The sequence below is a fragment of the Malaclemys terrapin genome, chromosome 5 (genome assembly GCF_027887155.1).
Source record: "Malaclemys terrapin pileata isolate rMalTer1 chromosome 5, rMalTer1.hap1, whole genome shotgun sequence".
Lineage (NCBI taxonomy): Eukaryota > Metazoa > Chordata > Testudines > Emydidae > Malaclemys > Malaclemys terrapin.
Window position 1 is genome coordinate 49,480,157 of NC_071509.1, and position 19,491 is coordinate 49,499,647.

The 19,491-nt window shown below is 41.7% G+C and overlaps 1 protein-coding gene across 2 annotated transcripts in view; it reads left to right on the top strand.

The window, feature by feature from the left end:
* Nucleotides 1-313: 313 nt before the first annotated feature.
* Nucleotides 314-19,491, top strand: part of ATP10D (ATPase phospholipid transporting 10D (putative)) — a 95,767-nt gene continuing 76,589 nt past the window's right edge. The window contains exon 1 of one of the 2 annotated variants that reach the window (XM_054029064.1): nucleotides 314-480. The gene's annotated coding sequence lies outside the window, so the exon portion shown is untranslated. Of the gene's footprint in view, nucleotides 481-17,459; nucleotides 17,568-19,491 lie in introns of those variants that run through there. The other variant, XM_054029065.1, reaches the window with a different exon arrangement.

The following is a 19,491-nucleotide window of genomic DNA, read 5'->3' on the forward strand; positions in this document are numbered from 1 at the left end:
ATTTCTCCCCCTCAAGCCGTACAGACCAGGAGGATAAGGGCAGAATGGAACAGCAGAGGAGAAGGAAAGAAAAGGGAGCAGATAAGGAGCAGAAGACAGCAAAGGTAAAACTAGGGAGAAGCCAGATCTGGAGAAAGAACAGTGAACATAACAGAGCATAGAAGGACTGCGGCGCTCCCAACAGCTGGAGTTAGGGAGAGCCACTCCAGAGGTGCTTGGAGGAGACGTCAGAGGGGGCGAGGTCGGGCTGTGATTCGCTGCTCCCTGCAGCCCCCGAAGGAAGGAGGACGGCCCAGCTGAGCCTCGGGAAGGAGGGAGCTGGTGCTGAGTGAGGCGTGGGACTCAGGGGCGCTGGATTCGGCTGTGGAAATGGCTGGGACGGAAGCGCCATCCGCGTGACCGGGACACGCTGCGCGGCCGTGTCTCCACCGGGGCTTGGGCGCTCGTGGCCGTGACGCTGTGATGTGCATAGCGGGACTGGTAAGTGTGAAACCCTTTCTGCTAACTCTTTCCTTCCACTCCCCCCTTCCTTTGTGCTGCGTAGCGCAGGTTCCTGCTAAAGCTTGTGGTGGCTTGTCCGAGGAGCAGCGTGATAATCCCTCAGGAGTGCCCCATAGGTTAATTCAGGCCATTCGTCTTGCATGCTTTTCTTTTAACTCCCCCCGGATTATGTTTATTTGTGCCCCATAGGGATTAATGCATTATCTCAATTTTCTGAATCCAGCCAGCCCTACATCTTCTGTAGGAAGGTTACACTAGGCCCCGGGGGAGGGGGGCGGTGGTGGAAGAGAAGCATGAAATACAGTCAGACTCTGGGTATATTTTGTGGCTGAATTTTTTTTTTCTCTTTGCCGTTAGTGGGGGGTTTGCAAAAGTGCCAGTGATAAGGTATATAAAAGCAAAAGCTAGATTTGGTGTTTGGGTGGAACTGCTTTATAATGATGAAGATAAAGGAGATCCTGTACATTAATTCTGAGAGACAATTGCTGGTTTGCCTGTTGGCTGTCGTAAGGTCTTGCAGTAGGCCCTGTACAGTATACACATTTCGTACCAGATCTCTCTTGTAGTGGGCTTGGCTAACTGCTAATACATTATTAAACATGCCAGAACTGAGGGCACAGTCTGATTGAAGATCCTAGTCTGTGGTATTATGGTCTAATCACAAATAATTTAGTAGCTGCACTGGCTCCTTTCCTATCTCTTAATGCCCCTAAATGTGGGGAAGGAAGCAGAAAAAATAATAGCTAGGAAAGTGTGTGGTTATTGTTGATTTCAGTCTGTACACAATTAATAAAATACTGTGTACTATCAGACTAGGAAACCTTCAGTCTCTGCTGCTGTAGCTTAAGCTATGGCAACTCCCATCTTTTCATGTGCTGTAATATATATATTGCTTACTGTATTTTTCACTCAGTACATCTGATGAAGTGGGTTTTAGCCTACGAAAGCTTATGCCCAAATAAATTTGTTAGTCTCTAAGATGCCACAAGGACTCCTCCTTAATGCCCAATGTGTGAGACCTTTGAAGGATCGGACTCAAACTGCCTTAACAGTTCCATGGAAAAATTGATGTTTAGAAAAACAAATATTTTCTAGTCAAGTTTGTCAGAATGTGATAAAGAACAAACTAGAAAAGTTTGCCAGTATAGAAATAGGTACAGTCCTGTAAATCTTCTGCAAATGGGAATACAACATGTGCCGTTTTTTCAATTAAATCTGAACTTTTTATTCAGATAAAGTTTTAACTGAGTAGAGGGAAATGGTGGACGAGGTAATATCTTTTATTGGGACAACTTCTGCTGGTGAGAGAGGCAAGCTTTCAAACTATATACAGAGCTCTTCTTCAGGTCTGGGAAAGGTACTAAGAGTGTCACAGCTAAATACAAGAGTATTGTACCTTTTCCAGACTTGTAGAAGAGCTCTGTGTAGATCAAAAGCTTGTCTCTCAGTAATAGAAGTAGGCCCAATAAAAGATATTACCCCACCCATTGCCTCTCTAATATCCTGGGACCGACTGGGCTACAACACCACTGCATAAATAGTGCAGGGTCATGCCCGTGGGTTTCAGTGGAGTGTTAATCATTCTGTAAGAAGAGATGCTACAGTGCAGCATATTTGACCTTTGAATTTCAGTATTAAACTCAGATGCATTGATTGTAACATAAGAGAAGTCCTGTTTTTACTAATTCAGTAGCTTTCTTTTGCTTTGAAAGCATGTGATCTGTAGTGCTGCTGTTTAGCATTATCGTCTCCATGTTCCTCTCTTCACTAATAATACAAGGGATTATGTGAAAATGTCAGACAATGGAGAACTTAAAGTGAAACTTAATTGTATTATTTTTAGGGGCTGCTTCACAGCAGACCTTTCCCTTTTATGTAAATATAGTCCGTTGAGCTCTTCAGGAATGCAGAAATTGTGTAACTAAAATCTTAATCTAGAAAGTGAAAGTCTGTATTGGATTTTTTTTTATCATTATTTATCACAGACATTGGAGAGAGGGACTGAGTTTTTTTCAAATTTTGTAATAATTAAGGATTTAGTCCCTGCAACTTGTAGCAAGCAGACCGACCTGGGCTCACACAGGGTCCTATTGAAATCCACAGGGCTTCATGTGGTCACAGAGCTGTACCTACATAAAATAAGTTGCAGAATTGGGGCCTTCATCTAAAATTGATAACAAAAAGTTGCTTAAAATTGCACAGAAGTAACAGTTCCTAAAGGGGAAACTGTTGTGCTGCAGTTGTGGATATTGAACAGTAGGATTTATTTTAATACTATTAATACTTTTGTCCAAGGTACTTTTATATAGTATCTGAGCACCTCAGAATCTTTAATGTATTTATCCTTGGATCACCCCTGTGAAGTAGAGAAGGGCTATTATCCCCACTTTACAGATAGGGAACTGAGGCACAGAGACACTCAGGGTATGCCCACACTACAGTGCCATAGCTATGGCATTTAGCTGTTCCAATATAGTATCTATAGTGTAGAGACTTGCTACAGCGATGGAAGGGAGTTTTCACACCTCTGAGTGACATAGCTAGGTTGACCTAAGTTTTAGGTGCAGACCAGGCCTAAGTGACTTGCCAAGGTGTCACAGGAAGTCTGTAGCAGAGCAGGGATTTGAATCAAGGTCCCTAAAATTCTAGGTCATCCTTCAAACTATTGTCATTATCTAATAATGGATCCTCATAACTGACCTGTGAGGAAGGTATTATTTACAGGAGTTAAAATCTGAAATAGAGAAAGAGAGAGAGAGATGGAAGCTAAAATTTTCAAAAATGGTCACTGATTGTGGATGCTGCAGTTGGGAGGTGTAGGTGCGCAGCATCTCTGAAAGGGTATGTCCACTCTAAGACCTCTTTTTCTAATGAAGACAAGGCCAAAATTTCTAGGGAAGCACCAAAAATCTTGACCTTCGTGACTAATTCAAGGTCACAGCGTAAGTCAGTGGAAGGGTGAGGGTTAGAACCTGGCAGTGTTTTGGTCTCTGTCTTGTGTTCAGGCCACTATATCATACAGTTTCATTTTTTAGCAATATGAGAAACTAAAATAAAAACGAACCGTTTGTGGTTGAGCTTTGAGATATTTTAGGTAGTGAGCCTACTGAACTTGTTTCAGAGTCTGAAACTGTTCTCACTCAACAGGCGTGCTTTACAGTGTTGCAGCACCTTTTGTAGTGGTTAAAGTGGATTCACAGGTTATTCCTGTCAAGAATATCTTGGAGCAATGGACAAGTGTGTATTATTACAGACATATGTACTGATTGTCTCTCATCTGGTAGGCACTTCAGCTTTGTCATTGATTCATTGCAGAATTGGACAATTAAATTTCACTTTTATCTTTAATTCCATTGTACAGTATATTGTTTTGGGGACCATCTGTGTCATGGCAGCAAAAATTCCCTTACAGTAACAAAAGGACCTCTCTGGATGTTGCTATGTTACTTAAAAAACAAAGACACACATACATACACGGGCCAAATTCTGCTCTCACATTATAACTTAGGGAAAGCCCAAAATATAGTAGGTGCCTCACAGTACAGGAAGAAAAAATCGTTCCTGCCTCTAGGAGCTTACAACCTAAATGTTGGTGTACACTTAAAATTTAGGCTGATAGAGCTATGGTGCTGAGAGATGTGAAAAATCCACATCCCAGAGCATCATAGCTATGCTAGCCTAACCCCCTGTGTAGACACAGCTAGCTTGATGGAATAATGCTTCTATCAACCTAGCTATGGTTTCTCAGGGAGGTACTGTTCCTACAGTGACAGAAAAAAAACCTTTTGTTGCTGTAGACTATCTACATTATGGGGTTATGCCAGCATAGCTACAGTGCTGTAGGTGTCCTACTATAGACCCCAGAGTGCAGATATAGCTGCAGACTTCTAAGAACAATGGCTAAGGGGTCTCAAACACGCAGCCCGCGGAGTTATTTCCTGCAGCTGCCAAGCTCCCCTCACCCCCCGCCCCCTCCCAGCGCGCCACAGCCCCGCTACTTTGCTTACCGCCAGGCACTTCCCACTGCCAAACAGCTGTTTGGTGGCGCTTAGCACTTCCCAAGGGGGAGGAGCGGGGAGCGGCACGCTCAGGGGAAGAGGCAGAGAAGAGGTGGGGCAGGGGCGGGGATTTGGGGAAGGGGTTGGAATAGGGACAGGGAGGGGGCAGAGTTGGGGTGGGGACTTTGGAGAAGGGGTTGGAATGGGGGTGGGGAAGGAGTGGGAAGAAGTGGGGCAGGGGTGGGGCCTCATGGAAGGGGTGGAGTGGGGTCGGGGGCAGGAGAGGTGGGTTTTGTACCTTTTCATATGAAAAGGTGTCAGTGATGCAGCCCGCGGGCCAATGTGCTAGTCCTCATGTGGCCCTTGTGGTGATTTGAGTTTGAGATCCCTGGGCTAAGGGGAGTAGGTGGTTGTTTCCGCTAAACTGAAAGCAGTGAGATAATTAGTGTTGACTGTTAAGTTACCTTTAGCGTTAACATCCCTTTTAAATGAATGGGTACTTCACACCTCTCTTAGGGTTATTGTTCCAGCGTGTTGTGGGGAGGAACAACACTACACTAGTTCACATTTAGGGCTTGTCTACACTGGCACTTTACAGCGCTGCAACTTTTTCGCTCAGGGGTGTGAAAAAACACATCCCCGAGTGCTGCAAGTTTCAGCGCTGTAAAGTGCCAGTGTAGACAGTGCACCAGTTTTGGGAGCTATTCCCCTCATGTAGGTGGGTTTTTTTTAATAGTGCTGGGAGAGCTCTCTTTTTCTCTTTCTAAGAAGTCCTGAAGGGATTTTTTCCCTGCTTGTTTTTTACATTAGAATTTCAGGTCTTACCTGTATAGCTTGTTTCAGTTGTGAGTACTAGTTTTGCTATCATTGTACTAAGCGCAGTTCTGCCAGTACAGTTGTGGCCACACTAGGAGTACTTTGTTGGTGTAGTATGCTGGTATTTCTATACCAGTAAAACACTTCTAGTGTAGACATGGCCCTAAATAGATAGAAACACTTGGGAGCATAGATGGAGAATAGAATAGACCATTGTATGTTGGCCAAGGTTTACATTTCATTTATGAGAGGCTGGGAGGAGGAACAAAGAGAGGGGGCAGGATGAAAAAAGTGGGGTCTTATGGTCAAGGATTCTGGAAAAGGGTTTTGAACCTGAAACTCCATGGCATTCATATATCCCCATTCTGAATGTGATGAGCTTGAGACTGAACTGCAAAATTCAGAACTGAGTTTTGAACCCTCAAAATCTGAGGGCATTTAGATTTGGCCTATTATAAGTACAGGGACTAAATGCAAAATTGTGATTTGGATCCTAAATATCCTTATCCAATTTTGGAGCAATATCTAGTTTTACTTAAAGGTATTACTCCCACTCCCTGAGACATTATCAGCATTATCCCAACCATGTGGGATTTATTTACAGTTTAAATTGCCTTCTAATTGTCCATGTGTGAGCTCCCCAGCACTTCCTGGTTCCTAACAGCTGCAGAAGGCACCTGCTGATTGCTGTGTTGGGCAGGGGCTTCTGTCTGTATTTGAATTACTTAGAAACCAGAGGCGGTCTTATGCAGGTTGAGGGATCTTAAGGGTTCCAGAAAAGGATGGGAAATATGAGAAAGGGATTTCCAGGGAAGGCAGCTTGTGAAATGGAGCAGAGCATCTTTCTACGATAGGGGGCAACTTGTAAGCTGTAGAGGCTTCTTTAAACCCATTCACTCTCAACGTTGGGGAGCTATTAATGGGATAGAGCCAACATGAAGGCAGCAGTGCTGCTGAGGAAGGGTGTGCAGAGAGAAGCTACAGTTAAAAAATCTTCATGTTCCATGGGGAAAACTTTTCTGTTGCTGTTAGATCCTACTGCTTTTCAGGTGTCATTTCGCATGGGGTTGGAGTGAGCTGAGTGTGGATTCTTGTCACTTTATTTGTTCAGATCCCACTTCTGTGCCTTTGACTCTGAATGTACAGTAAACTCTGATTGTATTGTACTCTAACCCACTGTCAAGCTTTCCACATGTTCCCTGTACTAAGTCAGGCTTGTAGGTAGCATTGAAGGGTCAGATACTGGCATGGCTGTGCAACTTTCATAGTTATTTTCACCTGTGTGCTATTCTGATCTGGTAGTGTTTTACATAGGTATAAATTACTAAACAAGTTACAAGGCAATGGAGGAGCAGGGTCTGAGAATTGAAAGCAGCCAAACCTTTCTTTTAGTTGGTGGAGTTCAGATGTCTACAGGCTATTTTGTATGCCTTCAGGCCATTTAACTGCAGAAGTGGCTTCTGTTGTTTGTAACACAAGCGTCCCAGAAAAAACGTTGATCCTATTTTAGATGTGAGAATTTAAATTCTGATTTATAAAAGGCACCTCCATTAAAGATGACTCCATGCAGATTTGATTCGGGTTTGCAAAGACTTTTGTTAGTGCCTTTTGCAGTTTCTTGTTACAGAGAAAACAATAACAAATGCCTTCCCAAGAGAGAGGATTATTATTATTTGCTTTCCACAATATAAATTGATCCTTAGGCCTGTGGGTGTTCATTACTTCTCTAAACCTCTAGATGTTTAATAACTCTTGGTTGTCAAAACAGATTAGGAGGCTAAAACAAAGCCTTGTGTACATTTAGTCTGTGTAGTTTTGACACTGAAATCAAAGGGCTATTATTTATGTACTGCCACAGGTATTTGTGGGCCTGTGCAGTGGGTAAAATTGGCCAACTAACAGAGGCCTGTATGAGTCACATGCAGCTGCGACTTCTGTGTGTGAATCAGATCCTTCCTGTGGAAGGCGGTATCAGCTGCTTCAGAACCAACATCTGTCACCCTTGTACCTCTGTGCTTACAGAGCTCCCTAAGAGGCTGAAAACCCATGAATAGGAGCTGATGGAAAGTGGGCCTGGTGAGAATATGCACTGTCTATCTTTCCCTTGATTGGCCCCTGCAGAGATCTTCCAGGAAAGTTAATGTAGCTTTTCAGTATCCATTGGAGACCCACTGTCAGGAGCTGGCTACTGGGAGCAAAGACCTGGTGCAGAAGCAGAGGGCCTTCCATTGATACCTGTAGGTCAGAGTCTAGACATGTGGAGGTACAGTATAAAATTATACCAAACCAGAACACATGCATACAGTTGGAAAGCTTTATGGAACAGGAATGGGTGTGTGTGTGTGTGTGTGTGTGAGAGAGCTCATGTAGCTAACAATGCTTTGGAGATCAGTACAAGTGAAAATGATGACCTGAAAGGAGGCATATTGTCAGGAGAGGATGGAAGGAGGTAAAGGGAGCGGTCAAGAAAAAAGTGAGGGTGGTATACAGGGAAATTTAAATGGTGTGTGAGTGTAGTAGCACAATATATAGTGATGTACAGCTTCAAAGCACTATAGCTATTAACTAATTAATCCATACAACGTCACTGTGAGACAGGTAATCATTTTACAGAGGAAAAGCTGATGCAGAAAGGTTAAGTGACTTGCCCAAGGCTACACAGCAAGTCAATAACAAGGTGGTAATTAGAACTCAGCAGTTCCAGGAATCCAGTCCTATGTTCAATCTGCCAGACCCCGTTGACTCTAGGGGGATGAGGGAAGAGTAGGAGCGAAGCCTTGTGAGTGAGGATGAGAAGCTCAAAACTTGGAGGTTGAAGGAGTTTGCAAAGGAGCAGGGAATGCAAGTGATGGGAGAAGAAAAGTGACATTATTTTGACAGTACCATGTAGTGTAAACTTCAGTGCTTGTCTCCACTATGGTTTTACAACAGGATAGCTAATGTACATTAGTTATCCTGTTGCAAAAATGCATCTTTTCTTGGCAGTGAAGACATAGCCTCAGTGACTCTGTGAATCCCGTTATTTAATGATTGCAGATGTATCACAGAGACCAGAATCTGCTCCACAGGATATTGTTTCAGTTGTCAAACCTAAAATTTGACCTTTAGCTTCTTTTCTTTTCTGTTTGCAAAGTCCTTTTTTTAAATGAGACTTTTAAAAATGGTGCAAGTGACCATGTCCGAGTAAGGCTCCAACTGCAGGTCATTTTTGAATAGCTATGAAACAAAGGGGGGGAATGGGGCTTGTACCTTTTTTGGATTCTTTAGGATGATCAAAAAAGATGTGGAAAAAGTAGCTTAAAAAATAACCTGCTTGTTTTTTACATTGCAATTTCCTGTCCCGTGTAGGCCAGAGAGCTTGTATGAAAAATGATATGACCGGATAAAGAGTCAAAGTAGAACTGTTTAAAAGCAAAAAGGATTTTTAAAGCTTTGTTTTTTGTTAAATCTTCAGCATCTTCACCTCTTCAAATACTATGTTAAAAGTTAACAGTAAACGTACCTTATATTTTCCAGTATGCAGGGAAGCCCAGACTTTACATTCCTGATTTTCATAAGGTTAAAACTCAAGCAGGAAAAAAAATGTTTATTTCTAAATTTAAACAAACAAAAAAAAAACCTTTCAGGCTTTTAAAGAGCAGCACAATCCCAATTTAGAAAAAAATCTTTAAATGAATCAAGGAAAAGCAAGCCAAAGGGGTAATAAGCCTATGTGGGTATTTCTACACTCCAATTAAACCCTTGCGGCTGGCCCACAAGAACTGACTTGGTCTCATGGGGCTTGGACTATTGGGCTGTTTAATTGCAGTATAGATGTTCGGGCTGGAACCTGGCCTCTGGGACTCTGTGAGGGAGGAGAGTCCTAGAGCCTGAACTACAGCCTGAACCTTTACACCACAATTAAACAAGCCCATAGCCTGAGCCCTCAAGTCTGAGTCAGCTGACATGGGCCAGCTGCATGGGTTTAATTGCAGTGTAGACGTACCATATGTGGCCTGTCCAGAGAGGTGGGCTCACTGACATAGTTCTCCCTTTCGTGCTGTTCAGGGTGCATTGTGACTCAGGCTTGGACGTACGTATCTATTGTTCCCACTCTGCCTTTAGGGTATTTTGTGTGTGAATTCCTGTTACTTGATTTCTTAAAATTGTTTTTATCAATATAATTCCCTTGTGACTTTCCCTAAAAGTTGCTACAATAAAATTCTATCATTACCCTCTGGATAAAGAACTCTGGTATAACAGTGACTTAAAAATGCTCAATACATGTCCTTTTTTAGCAAAGAAACACTATGTATCTTAAGTTTCAAGAGCACAGTAAGCAAGCCACAAGAGATAGTGAGTAGGTAGCTGTCGGCGTTTGGGACACCTTGAAGTTTGAGGAATATTTTCTCTTCTATTTCCCTTTTCTCAGCAGCCATTCTGAAAATACTTTGTTTCTGTTGCTTATTACTGAAGACACAACTCTTCAACTTTTAGAGACACCTGATTTTAATCTTACATGACTAGAAAATTTGCATGCAGTATATTTGTTTTGCAAGTGTGAATAGATTATAAAATTCAGATCAATGAGCTGTGGAAGTTTTTTCAAGCATCTCGTGAAAGAACATCTCCCCTTGTGCTTTTCCCTCTGGCCTCCGACTGCCAAAACATCCCCATCAGATATGTTTGATGTTTATTGGAAAATAAATGCTGTTGCCCATAACAAAAATGAATTTCTCAAAATTTTAAGTCAGAATCTAAAGAGTTTTGGCAGATACCCAACCCTAGTTGTGCTCAGAGCTGAAGAACACATCACAATTACTGATTTAGTCCTACGCAAGAGCATTATACATTGCAACAGCTCATTGCTACAGATTTGTCATTTTCCTGTGGCTCATGGGAAAGAACCATTGCTTCATACAGAAGTGCAGTAATGACCCTGTGTGACTCATGCTAAAGATGGCTACAGAATAGTGGTAGCTTGACAGAGACTAAGGGCTTGTCTATATTGGCAACTTTCTCGCTCAGGGGTTTCCCTCTTAGAAGTTTGAAACTGTCTCTATAGTCAGTATTTCTCCCTTTATTGTATGCATGCAATGGCTTGTTGTTGCAGAATTCCTTTTGAGAACTGGGTCTTGGTGTGATTTAATCCAGGCCTATCAGGACTTGAAGCGGATAGTGACTGATCTATGTGAAATGAAATGAGTTGATTGTCTAGTTGAAGTTTTAAGTGGGGAGGTGTCCACATAACAAAAAAACACTATCCCAGTTGGCACTAATTCACACCCTTACTGGCAGCCTTCATAGATAAATTTAGGATTGAATGGATATGGAAATTGACTGTTTCATTTTCAGGTTAGGGATGACTAACTTTGTGAAGCAGCAATACCGTAGTGTTACTGTTTTGTAGATTTTTCTACAGGAGAGTTTTATTTTTGTTATTTCCTGGGAGTTCTGAGCATGGACACTTAGATTAAGATGATGTCACTAATATTTTATTTTATTCTCCTTTTGTATTCAAATTAACAAGGATATGTATTGCTTTTTGGTTTCTCTCTGTTTCCACATGCCTTATGGGATATATATATCTAAAGGGACATAGATGTGCTTCCTTTTTAGCTGGGGAAATAACTGTGAGGTTAACATACTACTGTTACACGTGGAAGTGCCTGTCCAACTTCCAAAGTATTTGTGTTCAAAAATGTTAGTGAAAATTAGGAATTTGGAGAGAGATAGCAACAAATATTTTCCAGATACCTTGTTACCATATTAATTATGCAGTTGGTCATGCTTAATTAAAAGCTGCTGGAAAATCAAACTTCTGTTTCACTTCTCCCTTCACACAGGATTCTGGTTACATCTGGTCTTCCTTCAGGAAACGTATTTAATAAAAGTTGTCAGAAACAAGTTGACCTCAAATATAAGAAAAACAATAAGACAAGGAAGATGAGCAATGCATTGTACTGTATTTCAGAACTTAGCTCAAAGAGCATCATGCAATGCTTTAAAATTGATGCATGCCTAATAGAACAGTTCAAATATTATTAGAAATACACTGCTTTAGGCACTTGCAGCAGGACATTGAACTTTTTATCTCATAATTTTTATATTTTCTCTTTTAGTTGCTTATTTAACAAGTGCAATTGCACATCCATAGCATTCCTTGTACTAAGGAGTATACATTATGGTGTGGGGAAAAATAATTTCATGCCAATTGCTTCTAAAATATAAACACTGGCTGAAATCCCAGCCCCACTTGGATTAAGCTAATTAGGCCACTCTTATTCCACAAAAACAGTATCCCGCATAGTGAGTTAATTATCTATTCCATGTGCAGACAAGCCCCATGTTTTCATTAGATACCGCAGCAGGATCAGGACGTTACAATATAAATGGTAGAATAAAAAGATGGTGCCTGCCTCGAAGACTTTACAGTCTAAGACAAGAGATAACAAATGGCTACAGACAGACAAGTGGGGGAGTATGAGAAAACAGATAGTATTGATCCCGTAGGCAGTGGTCTCAGCACACCAGCAGCCTAACCTTTGTCAAGTTGCTGTTGTCATCACAGCAAAGGAGAGTTTTCAGGAGGGATTTAAAGGAGGATAATTACATAGCTTTGTGGCTGTTTTCGGGGAGCGCTTCCCAAGTGTGAGGGGTGGTCTGAGGAAATGCCCAAAGATGCTTATTGAAAATTTACTAAGTGGAGGATGGAGGCTGACATCAAGGGCTGATCAGAGGCAAGAGTTGAATGACAAATGATAGATATGGTGAGGATATGCTGCGAAGGGCTTTGAAAGTGAAGACAAGTTTGATGTGATAGAGAATGGGGAGCCAATGGAGGGATGTAAAGAGAGAAATGACATGGTCAAAGTGATGGCTGAGGACAGCGGCTGTCAAGCTTTCTAGACTATTGTATCTCTTTCAGGAGTCAGATATGTCTTGTGTATCCCACAAGTTACACCTTACTAAAAATGATTTGGTTACAAAATCAGACAAAAATACAATAGTGTCACAGCACACTATTGTTGAAAAATTCCTAACTTTCTCATTTTTACCATATAATTATAAAATAATTGCATTTCAGTGTATAGTATATAGAGCAGTATAAACTAGTCCAGGGGTAGGCAACCTATGGCACGTGTGCCGAAGGCGGCACGCGAGCTGACTTTCAGTGACACTCACACTGCCTGGGTCCTGACCACCTGTCCAGGGGGCTCTGCATTTTAATTTAATTTTAAATGAAGCTTCTTAAACATTTAAAAAACCTTATTTACTTTACATATAACAATAGTTTAGTTATATATTATAGACTTATAGAAAGAGACCTTCTAAAACGTTAAAATGTATTTCTGGCACGTGAAACCTTAAACTAGCGTGAATAAATGAAGACTCGGCACACCACTTCTGAAAGGTTGCCGACCCCTGAACTAGTTATTGTCTGTATGAAATTTTAGTTTGTACTGACTTTGCTAGTGCTTTTTACTAGCCCATTGTAAAACTGGGCAAATATCTAGATGAGTTGAGATTCCCTGGAAAACCTTTGCTTCCCCTTCCCCCCAGGGGGTATGTGTACCCCTGGTTGAGAACCATTGGCCTAGAAAGGTGATCCAGCAGCATTCTGAATGGAAGAGAGCTGAGCAAGATTGCATTTGTCAAGGCCAGAGGAAAAGCTGTAGCAATAATCAAGATGATAACTGGGATGAGAGATTTAGCTGTGTGGATGGATAGGAAAGGCTGTATCTAAGAGATGTTGTGTGGAAAGATTCAGGAAGATTTAGCCTGGTTGTGAGGCTCTATAGTGAACTCTGAGTTGAAGATCATGTCCCAGTTAGAGGCCTGCCTGCTAGGCAGGTTGATGGTGTTGCCTGCAGTGATTGAGAGGAGGTAACAGTGAGGGGTGTGTGTGTGTGTGTGTGTGTGTGTGATTAATCTAGTTAGTCAGAAAGAACTGCCAAGGTCCAACTGATGTTTTAACAGAACACTTGGCAATAATTTCATGCATCATGAAAGTTAAGTGGCTTGCCCTCTAGCTAGTTATTCACCATACTCCTTCACTGGAAAGATTTTTTTTTTGTCAGCATTTTTCCTTTATCTTTTTCCAGCAGTTTGGACCTGCTCCTGCAAGGTAATGAATGCCCTAAATTTCTGTTGACATCATTGGGCATTAAGGGTGTAAGAGACATTCAGTACTTGTGTTATTGGGCCCATAATTAATTGGAATATTATCCCACCAAATGCAAACTTCCTCTTTTTTTGCTACTTGGAACTTGGCTGAGAAACAACTGATGCTCCTGCTTTTTCATACCTTTTACAACGAGGCTGTCTTATTGCACATTATCTTTCATGAGGATGTCCTTAAGATAGATGGGGAAACACTGTTCTCTTTATGGATGTTATTAATAGAATTTGCTAGTCTCGATCTGGGACCCAGATAAGGAAACCTGGATTGTGCCTCCCTTGCTGCTTTTTGTCTATTTCATCAGAATTCAGAAGACTTGCTTGGTGTAGAACAGGACATCATTAAGAGCCTGATCCTGAATTCCTTATGCAACACAATATCTCACTGAATTTAGTAAGTGTGTGGGGTTGGCAGCAAATGGGCACTCAACAAATCGAATCCTACATTATGAAGAGTTTAGGAATGAAAGACTCATCGAGTGCAATGTTAGGAGTTCCATTATTGCCAGCACCTAGAACAGGGGTGGGCAAACTATGGGCCATCGGCCGGATCTGGCCCTTCAGGGCTTTGGATCCGGCCTGCGGGACTGCCCCCCATGGCACCGCGGGCCCCATTTCACTCTTCAGAAGCGACCAGCACTATGGCCCCGGGCTGGGGGGCAGATGGCTGTGTGTGTTGCTCTTGCCTTCAGGCACCACCCCCCGCAGCTCCCATTGGCCAGGAACAGGGAACCTCAGCCAATGGGAGCTTTGGGGGAGGTACCTGGAGGTGCAGCAAGGGCAGCACACATGGAGCCCTCTGCCCCTCCACCTCCAGGGACTGCAGCGCTTCCTGGAGCGGCGCGGGGCCGGGGACAGGGCGGGCAGGCAGGCAGGGAGCGTGCTATGGCCCCGGTGCGTGCCGCTGCCACCCCGGAGCTCCAAGCCCTCCTGCACCTTGTCCCCCAACTCCCTGCCCTAAGCCCCCTGCCTGCACCTCGCCCCCCTCCTGCACCCCAACCCCTTTCCCTGAGCCTCCACATACACCCTGCACCCCTCCTCTGCTCCAATCCCTTGCCCTGAGCTCCTTCCTGCACACCGCACCCCAACCCTCTGCCCTGGCCCTGCATACAGTTTCCCCACCCAGATGTGGCCCTTGGCCCAAAAAGTTTGCCCACCCCTGACCTAGAACATGAATATTTTACTATTTGATCTAATTCTGTCTAGATGGTTCCTTGCAGCAATTGCTGCCTGTTGTGGATGTTTATTGGTATATCCAGATTGCTTTTGGTGCTCCTTTTCTTCATCTGCACTCTCTCTTTCACCTTCTCAGCACTTGTAGAATTTATTCTCTGACAGTCAAACTTTGAGTTCAGAAAGCTTCACTGCTATCACTTTATTAAGGAAATTTTAACAGGTTTACAAATTCTAGCCATGTAAAAATCAGAGACAGTATAATAATTGTTACAACAGTTAGCCTTTCTTTAAAGAAACATTATACCGGAATATAAACATTGGATCTCTCTATTTAACAGTGTTCCATGTTACTGAGTGAACATCTTTTCACTAGTTGTTTCTAGTGATTTTATTAAATTGACTGAAATCTCTGATTATACATATTTAACAATCCAGGCATATCCAAAAAAGTAGTTTAAAAAAGGGACAGGTATGCGCTTTTTTTTTTTTTTTTTTTTTTGCAGGTGAATATACTTTGTTGAATAAATGATAATCAAATATCCAAGTATCTGTCTGTCCTATGTCTGTTTTGTGGGTATGTAATTGGTGCATTAATTTTTCCATAACAACCACCTCCCATATTATTTGAACCAGTCCTCTAGAGTTGACCTATTTTTCTTTTTCCAGTGGGAGGCACCTACTAGCTGATGAGAGATTAATTCTTTTCCTTTTGTATCACTTCTAGTTTTGCCTCTGGACTGGGAACAGTGTTTCTTTTGGCAAGTAATGTTTCTGAAGCTGTTTTAATTTCAGAGCTCTTGGCATTCTAAAGAGTAGAAGGTGTGGAAAGGTTGTGGGAGGGGACAACCATAAGAAAAAGGGCATGAGGTGAGACAAAAGCCTCTGATTTATTTTTTTGATTTGTCCTTTGAATATTCATATGTTGAACTTGAGGATGCTTTAATATTGATATAACTAAAGCGGCAAAACTTTTTAGTATAGATAAGCTTTTAGTGACATTTCTTTAGCCTAATCTACCCCTCTCTCCACGCTCTACCCAATACCTTTCTTTGTAATCACTGTGGACACCACCACCCTCTTACCTGTCACTCAGGCCCATTAAAATCTTGAGGTCACTGTTGGCACCAGGGGGCTACTACTCCTGAATGGATCTTTAATGGCTCCCAGCGGAGCAGATTACTGTCATACCAATGAAAAAGGTCCACAGTACTTGCATACACTGCAGTTTATTTGAGAAGGAATTACACAAGTGGTAAAGGGTGACATTAAGGACATAACTCCTATGTTAGACGTTAAAGAATTATATATTAAGAGCTATACATTCCTCTTAGCAAGCCTCTCTTTCATAAACATACACAAACAGGCCCTGTGCTAGCCTCACACAGTTCCTGCTTGGCAAACAGAGATAGTGGTTACCAAATTCTATGGACGGCTTCTTCTCTCCAAGTCTGGTCTCCTCAGCCCTCTGGTCTGTCTCGGATTCCTTGGCTACCTGGAAACCCCTCTGGCTCACAGTCCTACTTGAGCCCAAGGAGCAGAGTTTTGGCTACTCTGTCTAGCAGCATCACTTCTTTAAGCGTAATTAAGGAATCCCCCCAACAGTAATTTAATCTGCTTGATTTTTATACTCCTTTTCCTCAAAGGAGTCACATGTTTTAAAAGCATGCCCAGTGCGCGTGTTGCTACTAATTTTTACCTAATTAATACCTTAGCAGGAGACTGCAGAGTGGTGCCAACTGAACATTACCCCACATTCACGCCCTTATCAATCATTCACTTCAGCCCCCTGTGTGATGTCCTTCAACAGGGTCGAGATGCCGGGTCAGCCCATGCTCCACTCAGGATGTTCTACATGTGTTGTTTGCTTTCAAGTGGACATATTTGCTCATCCAAAGATCAGTATTGATCATACACGCAGCATGGAGCCAGTCAGTTTCCCCTCTGCAATCTGCCTGATGCTAAGAGAAGGATTCTGCTCCCAGAATCCTCTTTCACAGTTCAGTCATGTCAAGCCATGTTCTCATCATTGATTGAGTACGGCCACACCAATTCAGCACCATCCCAACAGTCACTAACCATGTCCACTTTTAATTTTATTGCCATTAATTCTTTTCCATGAGTCAAAAAGCTGATATTTAAACACTTAAGGTAGGAGATGGGCACACATCTCTGCTCCATCTCATGGTAAACTATGCCCCTCATGAAAACATTTATTTATATTCATATTGTTACCCAGGATTTTCAGAACCTAAGCAATTCTCTCCCAACTGTTTCTCTCCAGGTGGTGTCAGGAATAAACCAATGGGGACACAGTTCCTCTGATATATGATTGATACAAACCAGAATGCTTTTACCTAAAACTACTTTTTTATTGGGTCTCAAGTACATGCATACACTTACACCCTATAGTAGTAGATTCAGAACATTGTATACTTTTATATTTACTAAAGATAAGATGGTTTTGAGGAATCAGCAGCCAGTCTTCCAGGGGCCCTCCTTCTGTCTCACTGCTGGGGAACTTAAGTGTCGGATCGTTGCCCAAAGAAAAGCTTCCTTGGACTGCCCCAAATCACACTTTCTAACTTTTTATAAAGCACGTAACTCATAATAGCCCCTAATAGGCTAACAATTTCCCTAACAGCCAATAACAATTTATTATTCTCCTTATCAGCAAAACATTTTAAATCCTAACACTAAAACTTGCACGTCAGAGGCACCTAAAACCTAAGTCATCTGTCCAAACATTCATTGTTTTCATGGAACATTAACTCCCTGTCCCAACCTCCCATTCTGATTAACAGAGGTGCAAACATGCAGCTGCACGGCCTTGCCTCTCAGGGTCTAAGATTATTTCTATCCGTATGATGATCAGGTTTCAGCTGGCAGTGGTTGAACATACAAAATGGCTGACTGTAGGTACGTGCAGGAATGTGAAATTCGGGGGCTACAATATAAGTTTCCACCCTCTTTTTTTAATATCACTAATGTTAGACCTAAACTAACGGGCAGTCTCTCTTTAAATATAACCATAACTAAAAACTAACTGTATTTAAAAACAGTTGTATACTAGTGGTGGAGCGTATAGCAATACTTATATTAAGGTTACACCCACATACTTTAGAATGAAAGGGTTAGTTAGCCTTCTGTCTGAAATTTTGGTAGGCCTGCTGTAAGTCAGGTAGCAATTTTTTTTTTTCTTAAAATTTCACCAAAAATGGTTGAGCCATTTTTAAGCATGAAGAAGGTGGGGGAGGAATGCAGTTTTTCTGATAACAAAAATGTGTACTGTGTTTGGTTTTTGTTTGTTTGTTTTGTTTTGTTTTTGTTTGTTTTTTTTTAACAGCTTGTCATACCTCAGCTGGAGGTAACAGGTAAAATTGTTAGGGATGTGTTAGGGATGTAAACTGCCTAGATGGGTCTTTTGGTGGTCCAATGAAAATCAATTTTGATTTGGTTTATTTATGAGCTTCATTCAATTGGACAGCTGTACCCTACTGACTCCAATTAGGGCTACATCTAAGTGTGATGGCTGGTCTTCCCTCATGGATCTTATAGTAGGAGTGGAGCTTTGGCCCACAGTAAGGATTAGTGCATAAGACATGTTTGCAAGGACTTGGTTTAGAAGTCAAAGTTATCTACTAATAGTTTTATTTGAATTAGGTTATGCTGGCAGATTATATAATGTGCATTTAAAGAAAAAAAGGTATATTGAATAGCTTAAAGCCCAAAGAAAAATGTGTCTGGTTTTGCAAACATGTTTACAGGAAGGCTGCAATCCTGCAAACACAGCAGGTGCATAACTTTTCAGTGAGACTGATTAACATAAGTAAAAAAAAATTCACTTTCTTCAGTGTTAGAAGGATCAGGGTCTGAGACAGTAGCCAGAAGCGCTTGGTTACAAGGACTACAGAAAACACAGCATTTAAAAAGGAACTTTTTTCCTAACTGCAAGATAAGAGAACCTAACTTCAACAACAACATTTTATAGTACTGGTATCACTGGTCTACAATTTTTGAGAAGATGTCTGCTTCAGAGTTAAAATGTGCTATTTATTATGTATTTTGATGTGCTGAATTCAAATATGGCAATTAAAATAACTGATTGGCTACTGTTTTCTAAGATATTTATGTCTACGTATATTGTGTAGATAGTTTTAATCATAAATTGTAAACCTAAGTCTTTTCATGTGTTTATGGTTGCTTTACATGATAATATTTCACCTGTCTTGTTTATGTAACACTTCAAAAATCAGCAAAAGGGTTATATAAATAACATTTATTATGAATCAAAAGGCAAAAAACTATTATGTTCATAGCTTAGTCCTATTCAGTGTCTACTCAGCGCTTCTTGGCTTGTCTCTTGTATTCATTAAATGGAGCATCTCTTGTCACTGTCCAGCAATATCTGCAAGCATTGATGGGCTCCATTTGCCCTAATAGCGTTTCTCCACTGTTGCAATGTCCTGGTGAAATCGCTCACCGTGCTCGTCGCTCACTGCTCCGCAGTTCGGTGGAAAAAAAATCTAGATGAGAGTGCAAAAAAATGTATCTTTAGTGACATGTTGCAACCAAGGCTTTTGTATGCCTTGAGGAGTTTTTCCACCAACAACCTGTAGTTGTCTGCCTTGTTGTTTCCGAGAAAATTTATTGCCGCTAACTGGAAGGCTTTCCATGCCGTCTTTTCCTTGCCACGCAGTGCATGGTCAAATGCATCATCTCGGAGAAGCTCACGAATCTGAACACCAACAAAGACACCTTCCTTTATCTTTGCTTCACTTAACCTTGGAAATTTTCCACAGAGGTACTTGAAAGCTGCTTGTGTTTTGTCAATGGCCTTGAC